The following is a 14194-nucleotide window of genomic DNA, read 5'->3' on the forward strand; positions in this document are numbered from 1 at the left end:
GCTCGATCCCAGGACCTTGGGATCATGACCCGAGCTAAAGGCAGCCACTTAACCAACTGAGCCACCCAGGCGCCCCAAAATAAACTTTTATTAAGCTATGAGAAAAGCATCATGCTTTCCCTTCTTACTCCTCCCACAATGCCCACACCTCTCCCTTGACCTCTCTGTTCTCTGCACACCCCTTTCCCCCAACAGGTACCGGCACATCTCAGCTGGTGGAAGGTTTGAGCCCCGAGGCCTCCAGCTCATGCCCAACCCACTTCCCAGTGGTTTTGCCAGGGGCTGGCTCTGCCCGAACCCTCTGCCTCATTACCGGGAGAAGGTGCTAAAACTGGCCTTGCTGCCCAGCGCACCCCTGAGCCAGGACCTTGTGAGGAATTACCAAACCCTGATGGAGAACCGGCTTGCCTTGCCCCTCTGTCATCTCCCCACAGCACCACCTGGTAAAACCTTAGCAAGGAAGAAAGAGAAGACCTAGACAGATCTAAAGAGCCTCCATCTGGGCGAGGACTGTGGTGGGCTACAGTGTTCTCAACCAGTACACCGTCAGCAAGAAGCCTTTGGGGTGGCTGAAGGACTGGCTTCTGCACAACAGAGCCTCGCCACCATCCCTCCAGCTGCAAGCCACCTCTGTCCCCCAGGCTCCTGGAGACTCTACTGAAACTCTTAATTATTATCTGTCTTCCTTGGAGGACTCTCTCATAGCAGGTGGGAAGATTCCGTAGGGTAGAGCAGGGACAGCAGAGGGGGATCCAGTTTTGTTTTGTTTTTTTTTTAAAGATTTTATTTATTTATTTGAGAGAGAGAGAATGAGAGAGAGCAAGCACATGAGAGAGAGGAGGGTCAGAGGGAGAAGCAGACTCCCTGCCAAGCAGGGAGCCCGATGCGGGACTCGATCCCGGGACTCCAGGATCATGACCTGAGCCGAAGGCAGTTGCTTAACCAACTGAGCCACCCAGGCGCCCAGGGATCCAGTTTTTAGGGACAGAATGAGGAGTGGGGAGGAAGAAGGGGTGTGTGTGCGTGTGTGTGTGTGTGTGTGTATTGGGGTGGGGGATGAGGCACTGTAAGCAATGTGGCTATGAAATTACCTTGACTCCCATAACCCATTTGGAACAAAACTGGGATTGGTCAGGGTACAGGAAGCTTCTGAGGCAAAATAACCTCGATTCCCTACCTCCCTAGACCATGTGATGTCTGGACAAAGACCAGAAGCAACTCTGCTGGGTTGCTGTTCCCCCGCAGGGCTTGGGAGCAGAGGTCAGGCCAAGACTGGTGCTAGAGAATGGAAAAGTCAGGGCTGAAGAAGGCTGGCCAGGACTCTGCGGAGGGACAGGAGTAGAGCAAAGTAGAGATTCAAGGTAAAATGGTGGTCACCTCAGAGCATTATGTTAGGGCCTTGGGCCTGTGCTGCAGGTAACCCCGGATGCCCCAGCTTTTGTTGTGGGGGGCCAGAGACAAGGGGCCTGAGGTGGAGGCAGGCAAATCCTGTTGGTCAGAAAGGTGTTGCCCCCAGCTGGGGTGGAGATTGGGTGTGGGAGGCCCAGGAGAAGGGGCAGCAGGGAGGTGGCTGGACGAGAAGTTGTATGGTGCGGGCCCGCCTCACCTCCGTGTGCCCCTGTCCTACCCCAGGTTGGTGATCTTCCTCAGCGGGGCTTCTCCTGGCCTTCTGGCCACTGCCCCCTAGGTACCTGGGAATTGAAACCCCACCAGGGTTCTAGCCCTGGTTTGACCACTAACCAGCTATATGACCTTTGGGAAGGGCATTATTACCCTCAGGCTTTCAGTTTCCTCATCTGCACGGTGGAAGCCACTAGGGTACAAATCAGTGGAATAAAGAAAATAATAGAAGTGAAGTACCTGCAAAGTGTCTGGCCCAGTGTAGACCCTCCATAAATGAAGTTATCAACCAGTCATTACTCATAGAATAAAAACAATAGATGGGATGTTGTTCAGCCATAAAGAGGCATGAAGTATTGACACATGCTACTATGTGGATGAACCTTGAAAATATGACGCTGAGGGGCGCCTGGGTGGCTCAGTCGGTTAAGCATCTGCCTTCGGCTCAGGTCATGATCTCAGGGTCCTGGGATCGAGCCCCGTGTCAGGCTCCCTGCTCAGTGGGGAGCCTGCTTCTCCCTCTGCCTCTGACCCTCCCCACCCCTCCCCACCCCACGCTCGTGCTCTCTCTCACTTGCTCACTCTCTCCCACTTTCTCAAATAAATAAAATCTTTTTTTTTTTAAATGACACTGGGTGAAAGAAGCCAGACACAAAAGGCCACGTATGATATGATTCTATTTCTATGAAATATCTAGAAAGGGCGAGTCCATAGAGACAGAAGGTGAATTGGTGGTTGCCAGGTGCTGGGGGAGGGGCAAGTGGGGACTGACTGCTCAGTGGGTACAGGGTTTTCTTTTAGGGTGGGGAAAATATTTTTGAACTAGATAGAAGTGGTTGCATAACATCATGAATGAACAAAATGCCACTGAACTGTATGCTTTAAAAATGGCAATTGTTTTGTTATGCGGATTTAGTCTCAATTAAAAACAATTACAGTAAATAGGGTGTGATAGAGAGTTTCCAGATTTCCTTCTGGTTCCAAATCTGTGGTTCCCTTCAGCAATCCTTCTCCCCAACACTTCTCCCCAGGATATGCGTGGGGGATGGGCGGGGACCAGAGCCCAGGGGTGAAGGAGAATCCCCTGAGTACTCCAGGGGAGTGACAGCTCTGGGAATGTGCCCCTCCTTCCCACTCTGGGTTAAGAACGTTGGTGGAAAGCAGGAGGTCCCTTTACCTAGGGTCCTAACAGGTCAGAACTGGGAGGGCTATGAGGACACAAGTTGAACCCTGTTAGGGTTTGTTTATTTATTTAGTTATTTATTTTATTTTATTTATTTATTTTTATTTTTTTTATTTTAAAGATTTTATTTATTTATTCATGAGAGACAGAGAGAGAGAGAGAGAGAGGCAGAGGGAGAAGCAGGCTTCCCGCAGAGCGGGGAGCCCGATGCGGGACTCGATCCCAGGACCCTGGGATCATGACCTGAGCCGAAGGCAGACGCTTAACCATCTGAGCCACCCAGGCGCCCTATTTATTTATTTTTAAAAAAGATTTTATTTGCCAGAGAGAGAGCACAAGCAGGGGCAACTGCAGGGTTTAGATGGCAAACCGAGACCCGTGGAGAAGTGGCTTGCTCGGGGCTACAGGGCCAGGCATCCCCGCCCTCCCGGAAGTAGAAATTAGACACTGTGCTGGGGGCTGGGACTCACTACTCTTCTATTATTCTATCTCAGCCAACTAGCCTGCTGATGCCTAGGTTTTGTCACCTCCACAATGAGAGGCCCCGGGAGGGTTAATATGGAGAGTTGGAGAGTGGGAGGAAGGAGGCCACTGGGATTCTTCAGAGAAAGCCTCCTCCCCCGCTGGCCTGGAAGCTACGGGAAGGCCGAAAGGTAAGGGGCACTTACACAGACTCCTGCCTTGGCAGACCCAGACCAGTCCAGAGGCTGCTAGCCTCCCGTCAGGATTTCCACCCGACCCACCACCTTTCTGCTCAGCTCTCTGGAGAGCAATCTCCTTCCTCTTGGCAAGGGGGACTACAGGATCATCAGAGGCCTTCTCGTCCACGGGCCAGCCTGAGATGCAGAAGCAAGACTCCTGAAATTCCTGAGCTGCACTGGGCTGTGGAGATCTGAGGGACAGCAATAGTATCCAGACCCCCTCCTGGGCCTGGGGACTCTTGCAAGGCGATCCCCAGCTCAGCCTGCTGGCAGCCGTGAACACCACCCCCCTCACCCCGCCCCACATACACTAATAAATATGGAGTTCTTGAAAGCCTTTGTTGGGGTGGAGCAGATTGCTCTCCCCGGCCTGCTTTAAAGATCTACTCTTCCACCACAACTTTCGAGGGGAAGCAGAGTGAACATTCCTCCCCCAACATACCCAGCACACCAGTCCCAGAACACCCCGTGCTCTGCTGAATGGCACGAGCTTCATGGACACTAATTAATCCCAGCACAGAGGCCTCAGAGCCTTTCTGGGTCAACACCTCCCCTTCCGCAACCTCCCTCTGCCTCAGGTATTAGTCTCATGAGCCTGAGTGACCAGGGCCAGGGGGACGGTTGGGGGTCAGTGTGTGTCGGAAGCTGTGGGGCTGGGAACCCCTGGAAGGGGGGTGCAGGGCCAGCCACGCTGTCAACCATGATCTTCAGTCTTCAGTCTTCATCTGGCTGTCTGCCAGCCTTGTCCCGTCTAATTGCCAGCCCTCTAAAAGCCCCACTGCTGCTCCCTGAGGTGACAAAGCAGATATCCTTTCTCCCCCAGACTCACTTCCCACCTTCCTTGGGACCCTCTGGCCTTTTTGTGTCTACTCATCGCTGACTCGCTTGCTCCAAGCCCTTCATCTTCTTGTTTCTCTATCAGCCTCCAAGCCCTCTCCTACACGTGCTGTCCACTGAACCACAGACCTTCACTTATTTACTATACAAATAGTTGCTTCTTCCTATTTATCATCATAACTAGTGGTTTCGGTGGCCGTTCATATAGTTGCCCATCTCACGGTAATCTCAAGCCAACACACTCTCTGCAGGTCCCAGGACAGAACCTTACAAACACCTCCATGTTGTTGCATCTTGCCATTGTTCCAAGCCGAAGGTCAAGGTTTTGCCGGATGGCTCCCCTTAGCCTACCACCATTCTCCCCGGATGTTCACTCAACACTGACACTAGGTATCATACATGGTTCCTAGCAAATAGTCAGTGACTTCTTTGGCATGAGTATCACTAGGAAATGGAGGTCATGGCCAGAGGTGCCAAGGGCCGGCCCAAAGCTTCAGCGAGGAGAGAGGGGGAAATGGAGGAAAATGGAAGCAGGAAAGAAAGCAGATAAACACAGGAGGGAAGAGGAGAAGTGCTGAAGCCAGAGGAAAGGCAAAGCAGGAGTCTCTGAAGCAACAAGGTCCAGCATGGGTGGAGGCGCTGGGCAGCTTGGTCAGATCCTCTGAGGGCATTTGCCGGATCCAGATTTTGGCACAGAGCCCAGCACGTGAGAGGAATTGGCAAGTACGTCCTGTGGGTGCAGAAGAAAGGGGAATGAATAGACCGGGGTCTGGGGGGAGCGCCCAGGGCATTAGTTGGATTCTGCTGCCAAGTTCAGGTGGGGAACTCAACGGGCTGTTCTAGTGTCTCATCGCCTGAGTAGATGGGTTAATAACGGCACATTTCCTCCTGTGTCCACGGGAGTCCTGCTGACCCATTCGTTCAACTAATTTTGGGTAAGAAGAGAGAGAAAAGACAGGGGAAAAGAAAGACCCACCCTTAGAAACCCTAGGATCTGGTGGGAAGGTGGACAAGTAATTAAAAATAGTGTGAGAAATAATGTCAGAGATAACCAATCCAGTTGTACTCTGGGAGCAAAGGGGAGAGGTATCTGAGAGTGTGCATGTGTGTGCACCAGCACACGTGTGTGTATTTACATGTACAGCTCCCCAGTGACAGCAAACATTTACCCAGCACTCATTACGTGTTAGGCAATGTTTTGAGAACTTTCCAAGAATCACCCCATTTAATCCTCACACTATGAGATAGGTCCCATCATAATCTCCATTTTAGAGAGGAGTAAACTGAGGCATAGAGCACTCTTAACCAATCTGCTATCCTGCCTCTCATTTAAACTTCACAGAAATTCTACAAATTACATGTCATTTCAATTTTACAGGAGAGGAAGTAGATTCCAAAAGCTTAAGCACTTCACTCAGTTAATAACTGAGTTGGAATACTCGACCAACTTTATCTGAGTTCAAAATACCATGTTCAGTCTGGTTTCGTCAATGGAGATGAACACTGGAATTTTCTGTGCCTTGGTTTTGCCATCCATAAAGTAGGAGAAGATCAACCAAGTGTCAAATATAAAACGTTGTCATAGTCTGGTAGTTTTTGGGGTGGAGGTAGGGTGATAAATTTCAAAATTGGCACAGACCTCCTGGGACCCTTGCTGGGCAGGAGAATTCTGGAAAACAGCTTCATTCCTGTCCTCAGCAGATCTGACAGAGCCAGAGGAGAAAGCCCGAAATAGAACTGACTGCCCTTAACCTTCCGCGGGCTCAAGGGAGCTGTTTGTCTAGCTCTGAATAACCCATTCTATGAAGAATATTCTGGGAATTTCCTTATGTGGCAGAGCAATGTCTGGGTGATTTCACCGTGCCAAATGAGCTCTCCTCCCCATCCCTACTGTCAGAGATAAGAATCAGCACTACTCAAGCCTTGAAGAAAAAAGGCTAAAAAAGAAGAGGTATAAAGATCTTTAGAGGCATGAAAGCTTATGAGGAAGCTAGGTGGCTCAGTCGGTTAAGCGTCTGCCTTCAGCTCAGGTCACGATCTCCAGGTCCTGGGATCGAGTCCCACATTGAGCTCCTTGCTCAGCGGGGAGCCTGCTTCTCCCTCTGCCTGTTGCTCCCCCTGCTTGTGCGCTCTCTCTGACAAATAAATAAAATCTTTAAAGAAATGAACTTCACCATTTTTACTTTTTAATTTTTTATTTATTTTTAAAAAATTAAGGTGGGGACCAGTTCGTCTCCATCAACACTGAGGCTTGGACAAGAAGGCAGGGATTTTGAATAATAGCTACAGGAATTTAGATTAGATATGAAGAAGAACTTTCTGAAACAGCAGAGAGTTGCTCACATAGATTATATCAGGTTCAAGGAAATGAGCTGTGAATCTACTTAGACCAGTGCCATCCAGTAGAAATATAATAGACCTGTATATGTGACTTTAAATTTGTTAGTTGTCATATTAAAAAAAGTAAAACGAGGGGCGCCTGGGTGGCTCAGTCGTTAAGCGTCTGCCTTCGGCTCAGGTCATGATCCCAGGGTCCTGGGATCGAGCCCCGCATCGGGCTCCCCACTCTGCAGGAAGCCTGCTTCTCCCTCTCCCACTCTGCCAGCTTGTGTTCTCTCTCTCGCTGTCTCTCCCTGTCAAATAAATAAATAAAATCTTTTAAAAAAATAAAATAAATAAATAAATAAAATAAAAATAAAAAAAGTAAAACGTTGGGGCGCCTGGGTGACTCAGTTGGTTGAGCTTCTGACTCTTGGTTTTGGCTCAGGTTGTGATCTCGGGGTCATGTGATTGAGCCCTGCTCAGGGCTCCAAGGTCTGCTCAGGGTCTGCTTGAAACTCTTTCTCCTTCCCTCTGCCTCTCCCCACCACTCTGCACTCTCGTGCTCTCTCTCTCTCTCTCAAATAAATAAATAAAAATTTTTAAAAATAAATAAAAAATTAAAAAGTAAAAATGGTGAAGTTCATTTTTTTAAAGATTTTATTTATTTGTCAGAGAGGGAACACAAGCAGGGGGAGTGGGAGAGGGAGAAGCAGGCTCCCCGCTGAGCAAGGAGCTCAATGTGGGACTCGATCCCAGGACCTGGAGATCGTGACCTGAGCTGAAGGCAGACGCTTAACCGACTGAGCCACCTAGGCGTCCCAAAGTTCATTTTTATAACATATTTTATTTAATACAATAGATCCAAAATATTATCAATATAAAATAATGTAAACTATGTAAAAATAATTGAAGTATTTCACATTGTTTCTTGCATTGTTTTCAAAATCTGGTGTATGGTTTACATGTACAACAAAGCTCTCTTTAGACTAACTGCACCTCAAGTGCTCGATAACCATCTGTAGCCGGTGACTGCTGTCTTGGCCAACACAAATCTAGACTCGCTAATGATTGTCTGATACCAATGGCAAGTATAAGGTGTGGTCTGGTTTTATCTAAAGGCAGAAAGTTCTCTAGAAAACCCCGGGGCCTGTGAGGGTGAAGACCAAGAAAACCTTATGTTCAAAGCCCCTCTCTGCTTTCCTCATCACTAGAAATACATCGCTAGAAATACTGCTGTTCTGGAACCCACACAGCAGTGTTCTGTGTACTCTTTCAGTAGAGGGAATCCCAACCCTCTCAGGTCTGTCGGACTCAGGGTTTGGTGGGTTGTTAACCCCGGTGAGAAGAGCACTGTGCCAAGGAGAGCCAGGAAGAGGGTTCCATCCTGGAGTAGACGAGGTAACTCCATTCTCTCAATAGCAGGAGACAATGCTCTCTACCCCAGCTAGTCTTCCTGGTGCGAGTGACTGGTCACCAAGGAGCCAGGCCAGACAGAAGGGATGCAGAGGTGCAGCTCTACCCCGTCCGGGTGTGTATTGGGACAAGCACTGTCCCAGCCTAGCCTATCTTACCTGCAGTGTTCCGAGTTCACTGTGTGCGACCCCCTTCCTCCAGCTATGTGCACAGCCCTCTCCCTCACCTGGTTCTCATCTCTGCACGGTGTCATCTACCCACCGCCTGACCCCCATGGCTCTCTCATCACTACCTGATGTTATAAACGTAGTTGTTCACCATCTGCCTTCCTCCCTGCGATGTGAACTCCACGAGGGCGGGCCTTTCATATGGTTCACCATTGTACGCCCAGAGCCTACCTCAGTGTCTGACACATAGTAGGTGCTCAATAAATCCTTTTTGACTGAATGAAAGGAAAATTTGCTGTAATTCAGAGGAGAACCAATGCAGTGAGGGAGCCAGATCTCATGCTTCCATTTTTTTTCTCGCAAAATTGCTGAATTTGGATCCATTCACTTCAACATCTATGTGAACCACAAGATGGAAAAAATGAGAGGAAAAGCTCCACTTCTACTCCTGACAATAGAGGACTGGTTTAATCTTCCTCAGTAGTGCTCCTGGAAGTTTTCTCCTCCTGTGTCTATCTTTAGAATTCAATGTAGTTATTCCTTGTTAATGAATTGATTTGTTGAGTTCTATAACCTTCAGGTTAAAAAATGACCAGGGGATGGGTGCCTGGCTGGCTTATTAGAAGAGCATGCAACTCTTGATCGGGGTTTCGGGCCCCACATTGGCTATAGAGATTACTAAAAATAAATAAACTTAAAAAAAAATGACGAGGAGAGGGAAGTGAGGGAAGTTGTTGGCAAAGATACAGACCACCCAGCTGAGTATACAAACTGGCCTCAAAACATTCCCTGGCATTTTTCCATTCCTCTCTCTCTCTCTCTCTCTCTTTTTTTTTAGTTAGACGAGCCTAGATTTTTTAAAGTCAAAGTACAGTTGACATATAATATTAGTTCCAGGTGTACTATATAGTGATTTGACGATTATATACCTTATGCAGTGCTGAGTCATGATTACGTGTAGTCACCATTAGTCACCCTACAAAGTTATTACAGTATTAATGATTATATTCCCTAGGCTGTAATTTTCACCCTCACGACTTATTTATTTTACAGCTAGAAGTTTGTACCTCTTAATGCCCTCTACCTGTTTTGCCTATCCCCCAACCCTCTCCCCTCCTGCAACCATCAGTTTGTTCTCTGTACTTATGGATCTGTTTCTGCTTTTTGTTTGTTTATTCACTTGTTTTGTTTTTTTAGATTCCACATATAAGTGAAATCATGTGACATTTGCCTTTCTCTGTCTGATTTATTTAACTTAGCATAAAACCCTCTAGGTCCATCCATGTTGCTGCAAATGGCAAGATCTCATCCTTTTTATGGATGAGTAGTATTTCACTGTGTGTGTGTGTGTGTGTACACATTACATCTTCTTTATTCATTTATGGATGGGCACTTGGGCCATTTCCATTATTTGGCTATTGTAAGTAGTGCTGCAATATACATAAGGGTGTATATATCTTTTTGAATTAGTGTTTTCATTTTCGGTGGGTAAATACCCAGTAGTGCGATTTTATACCACATCTTCTTTATCCATGTGTCTATTGATGGACATTTAGTTTGCTTCCATATCTTGACTATTATAAATAACACTGCAATAAACATAGAGGTGCACGTATCTTTTTGAATTAGCGTTTTTATTTTCTTTGGGTAAATACCTAAAAGTAGAATTACTGGGTCATAAGATAGCTCTATTTTTAGTTTTTTGAGGAAACTGCATACTGTTTTCCAGAGTGGCTGCACCAGCTTGCATTCCCATCAACAGTGCGAGAGGGATCTCCTTTCTCCACATCCTCGCCAGCACACTATTCTGACTGGTCTGAGGTGATATCTCATTGTGATTTTGATTTGTATTTCCCTGATGATGAGTGATGTCGAGCATTTTTTCATGTGTCTATTGATCATGTATGCCTTGTATGTCTTCTTTGGAAAAATGTCTATTCAGGTTCTCTGCCCAAATAGGATTATTTGGGGGGTTTTTGTTATTGAGATGTATGAGTTCTTTATATATTCTGAATATTAGCCCCTTACCAGATACATCACTTGAAAATATCTTCTCTCATTCCATAGGCTGCCTTTTTGTTTTATTGATGGTTTCTTTCTCTGTGCAGAAGCTTTTTATTTTGCTGTAGTCACAACTGTTTATTTTTTATTTTTTTTAAGATTTTATTTCTTTATTTGATAGACAGAGACACAGTGAGAGAGGGAACACAAGCAGGGGCAGAGGGAGAGGGAGAAGCAGGCTTCCCGCTGAGCAGGGAGCCCGATGTGGGGCTCGATCCCAGGCCCCTGGGACCATGACCTGAGCCGAAGGCAGACGCTTAACGACTGAGCCACCCAGGGGCCCCACAATTGTTTATTTTTGCTTTTGTTGCCATTGCCTTTGGAGTCAGATCCACAAAAGTGTTGCTAAGGTTGATGTCCATGAGTTTACTGCCTCTGTTTTCTTCTAGGATTTTTATGGTTTCAAGTCTTACATTTATGTCTTTAATCCATTTTGAGTTTATGTTTGTGTGTGGTGTAAGATAGTGGTCCAGTTTCATTCTTTTGCATGTTGCTGTCCAGTTTTCCCAACACCATTTGTTGAAGAGACTGTGTTTTCCCCATTGTTCTTGTTTCCTTTGTCATAAATTAACTGACCGTATGAGCATGGGTTTATTTCTGGGCTCTCTCTATTCTGTTCCATTGATTTGTGTGTCTATTTTTGTGCCAGTACCATACTGTTTTGGTTACTACAGCTTTGTATATAACTTGAAATCTAGAATTGTGATGCCTTCAGCTTTGCTTTTCTTTTTCAAGCTTGCTTTGGCTATTCAGCACCTTCTGTGGTTCCATACAAATTTCAGGATTGTTCATTCTAGTTCTGTGAAAAATACTACTGGTATTTTGATATGGATTGCATTGGATGAGTAGATAGCATTGGGTTCATCATCTTTTCAAAGGGAGTGCTTTAGCTCCTGAGAAAGAAGAACTCAGAGTTTTGCATTGCCAGAACATTCCCATCTCCCTGCAATTTGCGGGGGAAAAAAAACAAAAACAAATTTACAAAGGAAGTAAGTAAGGATCAGAAAAAGGCAAAAGAGAGTTTCCTCACCCCTGAGTCCCAGTCCCAGATGGTGAGATAGAGAGTGAAGCATTAGAGAGCATTAGTTTGGGTCACAGAACACAGGGACCAGCTTGACTCTTTTGCACAGCTACATTCCAGAAAATGGCATTTCCTGAGCACCAGTGCTTCCCAGCACCAGGCAATAAAGGCCTTGTCAGAGCAACTGGAAATGAGGTGATGCTGTCCCCAACCTCACCCCATCTAAACTGCAAGCTCCGAAGTCTCCATTCTATACTAAAGGTATGTTCACTCTTCCCTGGAGTTCAGTCTGCAGACTGAAGTGCACCTAGGAGTTCAGAGACATCCCATCCATGTTGTCAGCCTGGCCTGAGGCAACTTTGCTAAATGCGCTGGAATCATCTCATTCTTCTTCATTAATAGCATTACTCTTCCCCCAAAAATGAATTAATCAAGACCTCTTGAAGATGTTGAAGAATTTTCAAACCTAAGGAGTGAATTGCCAAAAACAAAGTTGGAGGAGATACATTTCAGCATTGGGCCCATCCAGCATTGTGTATGTAGGCCACTCACTGATCCATCAATGCATACAGTTGGCCCTAGTGAAGCAACCACAGGAACCAGCACAATGTGTCAGTGGATCCTCTTTGAGCTCTATCCCAGGAAAATGTGTGGCAGTAATGGATGTCAAGGCATGAGAGAGAGTTGGAATATTCCACTGAAACTGAGTGTAAATGAAACCAGGGTGTGGGTGGGCCAGAACTTGATCAATGGAATCACACTACAGTTTGGTGTTCATTCCATGCTTATTGTCTTCATCAGTCTTCTCTTTTTGCATGGTGGACATTGTGCAGGACTTGGGAGACGGAACACAAGGGTCTGATTCCTGGCTCTGCCATACAGTAACTGAATGTTAGGTGAGATTTCTAAGTCTCAGTGTATTAGTTTCCTGGGACTGCCGTAACAAGTACCACTAACCGGATGGCTTAAACCACAGAAATGTATTGTCTCACAGTTCTGGAGGCTGGAAGTCCAAGATCAAGGTGCCAGCAAGGTTGGTTCTTTCTGAGGGTGCTGAGAAAGGATCTGGCCCAGGCCCTCCTTCTCCCAGCTTCTGGTGGATACTGGCAACCTTTGGCACCCTTTTGGCTTATAGATGCATCACCCACTCTCAGGCTTCACGTTTATGGGGCATTCTTCCTGTGTGCAGGAATTTGTGTCCAAATTTCCCCTTTTAGTAAGGACACAGTCATGTTGGATTAGGGTCGACCCTAGTGACCTCATGTTAACTTGATTCTCTCTAAAGACCCTATCTCCTAATAAGGTTACATTCTGAAGTGCTGGGAGTTGGGACTTCAATGTACAAATTTGTGGGGGGCACAATGTAACCCATAACACTTAGCTATTTCTCTCGTCTATAAATAGGGATCACAATGCAATTCTTCCTCATATACTTGTCATGGCTGTGAAAATGCTTCAAACAGGCTGGGTCTGCAGGAAGCCATTGGAAATCTTGTCCCTCTGAATGTGTGTGTGCACCTTGGTGATATCTGGATTAGACTGTGCCCTAGGGAGTAAGACTTGATTGGGGCTCCCATCCTGTATGTGTCCAAACACATGTGAGCAGGTGCTTGACCCAATGCATTTTGATGAGGGTGAAGATAAAAGGCTGGAGAGAAAAATCTGATGACGGGATGAGCCAGGGCTGTAAAAGGTTTGACTCCAAGTGCTGGTCAGGAAGTGGAGGGTGAGGAACCCCCGAATACGGATAACTGGAGTGCACATTGGTATAAATACTCTGGAGGGCAGGTTGGCATTATGCTAACGGAGGAGAAGCCGTGTATCTGATGCCCCAGCCATTCCACACCCAGGTATGTACTCTAGAGAAATGTTTACACGTGTGCCCAGGAAGTATGTGTAAAAATATTCCTTGTACCATTGTTTGTAAATGTTTTTTTTTTTTTTTTTAATTTTTTTTTTTTAGATTTTTTTATTTATTTGAGAGAGAGACAGTGAGATAGAGAGCACAAGTGGGGAGGAGAGGGAGAAGCAGGCTCCCCACAGAGCAGGGAGCCCGATGCGGGACTTGATCCCAGGACCCCGGGATCATGACCTGAGCCAAAGGCAGACGCTTAACCGACTGAGCCACCCAGGCGCCCCCCATTGTTTGTAAATGAAAAATGACCTAAGGGGCGCCTGGCTGGCTCAGTCAGTAGAGCATGTGACTCTTGATCTCAGGGTCGTTGAGTTCGAGCCCCATGTTGGGCATGGAGCCTACTTACAAAAATAAAAACAGAAACAAAATCTAACGAAAAATAACCTAAATTTCCTAAACGTGATGCATTCACAGAGGAATAACATACAGCAGTTAAAGAGAATTAATAGAGCAATGCATATCTCATGGATGAATCTCACTAACAAAATATTGAGCACAAAAAGGACAAATTGCAGAAGGATATATGTGATGGGTCAGGCAAAACTAAATGATATGTTGCTTAGGATACATGTATATGCATATGCATAAAGAATAAAAGGACAAGTATGGGAATGGTGAAACACAGATTGAAGAAGGGATTTTGTCTGGGGAGGAGAGGTGCAGGGGGGCGCTTCAACTATATTTATAATAGTTCGGTTATTTTTTTTAACTGAGGTGGCCAGTAAAAGATATTGGTTATTCTTGATAACTTTTTTTTTTTTTTTAAGATTTTATTTATTTATCTGAGCATGAGCAGGGAGAAGGGCAGAGGGAAGGGGAGAAGCAGATTCCCTGCTGAACAGGGAGCCTGATGTGGGGCTCAATCCCAGGACCTTGAGATCATGACCTGAGCTGAAGGCAGACGCTTAAGGGCCTGAGCCACCCAGGCGCCCCTCTTGATAACTTCCTGAGTGT

This window comes from Neomonachus schauinslandi, chromosome 5 (assembly GCF_002201575.2).
Source record: "Neomonachus schauinslandi chromosome 5, ASM220157v2, whole genome shotgun sequence".
Classification (NCBI taxonomy): Eukaryota; Metazoa; Chordata; class Mammalia; order Carnivora; family Phocidae; genus Neomonachus; species Neomonachus schauinslandi.